Source organism: Eucalyptus grandis, chromosome 2 (assembly GCF_016545825.1).
Source record: "Eucalyptus grandis isolate ANBG69807.140 chromosome 2, ASM1654582v1, whole genome shotgun sequence".
Taxonomy (NCBI): Eukaryota; Viridiplantae; Streptophyta; class Magnoliopsida; order Myrtales; family Myrtaceae; genus Eucalyptus; species Eucalyptus grandis.
In genome coordinates, this window is record NC_052613.1 from 18043157 (window position 1) to 18049326 (window position 6170).

General features: G+C 39.4%; 1 pseudogene; it reads right to left on the reverse strand.

Annotated features, from left to right (window-relative positions):
• Window positions 1-251: 251 nt before the first annotated feature.
• LOC108957451 lies at window positions 252-5906 on the reverse strand (annotated as a pseudogene).
• Window positions 5907-6170: the final 264 nt, after the last annotated feature.

Below are 6170 nucleotides of genomic sequence, written 5' to 3' on the forward strand. Positions count from 1 at the left end.
CTTTTCCGAGAAAGTATTTTCCTTCATCATGAAATTTTTGGAGAAACAGCGGCACCCTAAATGTGTATCATGGAGATGGCCCATCTGGACTCTTATCACATCCTGCTAAGCTATAATTCGCAGTAGTATCACTCGAAAAAGAAGATCACGACTAGCATTCTTCCAAAATGAGGCTAAAAGATAAGGCAGAATGAATATTTCAGTCGCTAATACAACAAAATTTAGACTTTAAAGACCGAATCAGGAAGTGATAGGATTAAGGACCATATGGTGATTAATGAATCAACTAAAACACGACAATTTGTTATCCTTGAATTCAACAATGAGAAATTTCACGCATCCGTTCAAATAGCAAACCTTTGATTTCATTCAATGATATCCACTCTATACAATGACCATAGAGAGGAGGAGGAAAGAAAACAAGAGACTGGGGTTACTGGCCTAGGAAAAATACCAGAACAAATTTTAATTTCCATTGTGACTGCACTAATCACTTGCACATATTTTCTGGTCAAAGAACATGACATGGGCAACTCATATTTTGACCAAGGCACACATTAGTACAGCCAAATGTGTACTTTCTAAAACAGTTAGATTATTTCACCATACTCTTTGCAATGCACTGGATCCACTACACAAAATCATATATAGAAGTGCAAGCATGCAAAAGAACAGAATGCAGAGTCACAGCCACTAGCCTCAAGCTTTAAGCTTGATCGAACTACTTGAACCAGACTTCGGCAACGTAATCATCTTCATGCACAGAAATGTGTATTACTTTGCTTTTTATTACACGGTGGCCCTCTCAAGCAAATTTGGAAAAAAAAAATCAATTTTAAGTTTTTGGAAAGAAGAGGACTGCTACCTGAATTGAGAACTCCACTGGTGCTTTAACAGAAAAATAGATGCTCACCTGCATTTATGGAAGACACGGTAACAGAGAGAAAACATAGTGGCTGTTTCTTATGCCTCACAATATTGAACAGGATAACCTACTATTTGACTAAAAATTAGACAAGATTTTTTAGCTGCTAATTCTGTAAAGTTCTATATGATTGTAAGAGAGAATAAAAGGAATATTTAGAAGTCCCTTATCTGCAAACAGCAGTAAAACTGAAGTGCCAGTCTTCTCAAATAATTGAAAACTACAAATGGGCAGATAAAGTCAGCTTTTCCAAAGTGAACAGCTGCCTATTGAATAATATGATTCAGATTCATTCAGAGACAGTCCATTCCAGTCTCACAGTGCCTCATAGAAAGAAGAACATGTATAAGACAGACATACCAAGCCAGGCAATCTCTCAAATTGAAAGTTCAACTATTTAGTACATGACGAACATAAAAGAATGAAATATACATTTTGAAGAGGTATTCAAAAAGCACACATTACATTTCTGCACCTCTCTCTGAAACTAAAGTCTTACAGGTACAGCAAACTATTTGCAGCAGGAGAGCAACAAAGTCACTTTTCTACTGTAAGCCAAAAGGACTTTAGCAAGTTGTAGGAAAGAAACTTACAGATTTAGGATCAACGGATATCCCAGACAATGATGCCCCAGCAATTCTAAAAGACACCTACAATCATGCAAACAGTAGCTCATAACAGAATTTCCCACATCAGTTACGAGAGATAAAAATGTGAAGCACTACTTGAAATGGGAATGTAAAAGCAAGCACTAGTAGTGCATCAACAGTAAACCTAATAAAACATCTTGAGTAATCCTCTCTAGCACATTTGCTATTCTTGCAACCAAATTGCTGATGCCAAACTATTTTGTAGCATGCCGACTCTAAGACATCTCTAACAAAGGTCCTCTATGATAATTACCCACCTGACATATCAACCAACAGAAGACGCATGGGATTGGCTGTATAAGTAGTTCAATGATGAATGGGTTTCTTTTTCCATTCACACTACGAACAAGTATAATTAGTTGAACAGTCCAGTACCATCGAGAGTGCACCAACATAGTTTCAAGTAGACAAACAATACTAAGCTAAGAAAACCATTTCATGAATACCTATCCTGGGAAGAATGACTATGGTTTCTCTTGGCAGAAGAAAGACAACCAGTGAACTCCACTTTATAAGAAAGGTACAGCTTTTGTCTATGCCCACAGAACCACATACATGAAGCCATAAATGCATGATGCATCACAAGAAAATAAACTACGTACTAACACCCAAGTGAGCTCAGACATTCATACTTTAGCATAATTGTATGCCCGCCAACAAAATGGTTCCTCTAAATCAACTGGAGGGAGATCCTTGGTCATTTTCCCCATCAGAAATTCCTCTACAATGACCATATTATTGGTGGGTTCTCTGTCGACATCACTATTTTCCTCTGCCATGCTTCCAAAAAATGATTTTGTAAAAGGTAACCTTTGGATTTGCCATGGTGCAAACTTAACTGTCCCTGGGAAGGTAGCTTCAATGCTTTTTCCAACAAGACCTCATCCACTTACTAAAAGTTTCCACTCGACAGAATGCTCTGCAGTTGAAATAGTTCCAACTGAAGGAGTTCCATCCACAGCAATAATCCTTCTCCTAGGAAAAGGCATTGTTAGAGTACAGAACTCCTTTGTCAAAGGAGCCTTGCAACCTTCCATCAAGCTTAGTCTGAACAAAAATGCACGTTCATCTTCAGAAACCATTGACAGTTGATAGAATTCCTTTATGGGAGGTCCAAGCCCACAGGATGCTTGATAATGCATCAGGACAAAATTACCCAACGGTGGTGAAAACATCAATGACTGCTTATCCGCCCCGGTTCTGGAACTTGAGCAAATGGATGGAATGATAAAGACTCAATGTGGCTGCCATTCAGTCCTGTCAAAGGAAGGGACACATCAGGCAGTCCTAATTTTGCTCGACAATTAACCTGACCTGAAACTGAAATGCTGTCTGGAATTTCATCACGATTATACAGCAGCAACAGTTTCATGAATAGTAAAAAGTAAATTCTGCTTCACCTTGTAAAGATATGGCTTCCATGCAGGCTGTTTGACATCTGCAGGAGGCAGATCGGCTGAAGAAAACCCATTAAGCTTGATAGAGAAAATATTGGAAGCATTGAGATCCAAAGGGGTACCTATACTTAAAGAATAGAAACAAATAAACCATTAGCCTATCCTAGAAAGAGGAAAAGCACAGGTCAGAAGAAAAAGGCGATAAAAGCAGCTGCCATAAGCAGAGTAAACATCACTGACCAAAGGGCATTGAGCTACTAATATAAGTCCTTAGTGCATCCTTATTCAATGGCCTTGAACCAACTTTCAAAGCATCTGATGAGACAGCACCAACTGAAGTGTTGGAGGGAGTTGAAGATGCAACTGGAGCTGCCACAGGCTTTGCTCTTGATGATATACCTATGCTGCCAGTTAAGGAATCCAATAACCCTCCCACAAATGGGGATGCATTCACAATCACTTCAGGTTCAGCCATATCCCCAGAAATTATCTCACCAATGGTATGTGCTACCATCAATGCCCTGCAAAATAGAAAACAAGGAAACAATTAGTGCCAATGAGAGTAGATACAACAATCATTAAAGAAGAGACAATGGATAATGCTGGGTCACCATCACTCAATGCTTCAAATAGGATTCAGTAATTCAAGGGTAGTCAGACTGAAAGAAAAAGGCATGTAAATGATTCTAGATGATATAAATTACAAACCAGCACAATCTATAACTATTACTCCATTGCTACAAGCCTAATGCACAAGTATGCCTGTTAATCTGAATTATATCTGTCTCGACAGGAAAAGAGAACCTCACAAAGGACAAATGAATAGGAAATCATGCTGAATTTACAATGTGATGATAAATTTACCTTTTGGTTAAGATAGGTGATAAAACTTAGGCATATCACAAATGGACATGATATGAGAAAGACACTCCCATAAATCAAAACCAGTCTTCAAGTTGCATGCAATGTTTTTACCATGACAAAGCATTCTTCAATTGTTTCCTTTAACTTTTAGAACAATCTAGTTAGGGAAGAGGGTGCAAAGTATACTGATGGTTTGATGCCATAGAACAGAGAGAGATTTCTAATGCCTCCTAGCTAATAAAATGAGTAACTTACCATATCCTGTGACTGATGGAAGATCAAGCAGGAGCGAAGACAAACTTCCATCTACTCCTCCAACAGCATTACCACAATCAGATCTTTTGCATAGTTCCTTATATGAATTTAAATGTCGAAGCTCAACCAAATGCAGTACAAGGATGCAGAACTGGCTCTTCATATGCAGAATCAAAGGCCACAACAGATAATTCTCTTTGCCTCTTCTTAGATAATGTAAATGCTAATGACATGACGCGTCACTGGATCATCTACCCAAGAATCTGAACCTTCAGCAGACTGAGACACACGTATGCCAAATCCACAAACAGATCCTTCTCTAAACATAGATAAATGATGTAAATTAATAGAAGATTATTGAAGTCACATGAGAGTAGAAACAAGTAAACTGCAATATGTGATCTCAATAGCTATGCAAGACTAATAACCATCTGAGCCAGTTATCATTATTTAGACTCAGTATGTAATATCAGTAAATAATAAACGGAGCGAAGCACTTGCTATTAACAGATCACAACCAACTTAACTCCCAAACTTTAAACAACCAAAGCTCACATATTTTGTCCATTCTCACAAAGCATCTTTTCTCAAGAATGCAACCACTTCCTCATATACTCAATAATGAAACCCATGGCATTTGAACAAGAGTGACTCTAGCATCCACTAAACATCCAAATTCGTTAGTAGGCAAATTATGAACCAATGTTACAGCGACTTAAGGGAACAAATGCCAAGCATCAATTCTTGGAGACAAGACAAGAGATATAATGTGCAAATGATTGTTCCTGGAGGCTATCTACATCAGACATACATCAGCAAACAACATGCAAATGCAGTTTTGACAAGGGAATTAATAGAAGTGTTCAATATGTGTAGAAATATAAGCAAAAATCCAAGTAAACTCATCAAGTGAAACACCAAGAGGCTCTCAACTCATTGTAGTGACATCTTGACAAACCTCTTCTTTCTCTCTGCAAATGAAGACGCCAACTCTGAATCAGACGGCAAATACGGTGATGCCATGCCATCAACACTGCCACCATTGTGCTCAATCTCACTTTTGCAAGCCGCCCACCGCTGTTACTCCACCACCGGAAACCTCCTGTTATCGCATCCAATCAAAAGAAGAAACATAAAACCCCCATCAATAAACAATCCACAACAGTAAGCCAGGCACTCCATAGTTTGAGCCTCTGCGGGGAGATGGTTTCGTCATCGTTGCGGTTCCCCGACTCCATCCACTCTACAAAGCACAGAGGTTAACACTAATCCAAGCCCTTCTCTAAGTACAATATAAGAGCTACTGAAACAACCTTTCACATTCACACGGCAAAGCAATCACTACACCCTTTAACCGAGAATTTAAGCGAGTGGGTCACGGCAAGCGGCCGACAGGAGGTCTCTGCCCCATCAACCACTCAGTAAAACCAAATTCCTGAACCAGTCTCGCTATAAATAACATTAAACACCGGCATCAAAACAAGCATACACAATCGAAGCGACCCAGTTGCTAAACAGCATTAGTATCGGAAAAACCGGCGACCCCACGACAGTTTCGAACGCAAAAACGAAAACCCACGAGAGAGAGCGACCTGGAGAAGACGACGGCGTCGTGGCTGTTGAGGGTCCAGAGAGCTCTGATGCCGCAACCGGTGGGCATGGTTTCGGGAGCCTTCTTCTACGCTACGATCAACTTTCGCCGGATCGGAAGAGAAAGCGAAGGAAATTTGGACGACGTTAAACGACAAGCCGTTGCGCTGAGCAGAGGGACTCGCGCGACTCGGTAGCTCTTTGTTGTTTCTACCATTTTCTTTGGTTAAGGATCTGATCTGTTTCCCTTTGCTTGGCCAGGTGGTGTCTTGGTAAATTTTCTCGCACCAGAGGTTAAATATATCTTTTCGATTTAGTCAAAAGACAAATTATCAAGGTCGGGATTAGGAAATTTTGCAAGAATTACTCTTCTATGGTTGACCTAAATAGTTATTCTGATGGAGAATTAAACTTGAGATTTCACGCTTTTTGAGACATGACATCTTGATCGCTCTTCCGATATATATTTAACTTTTTAATTAAACTCAT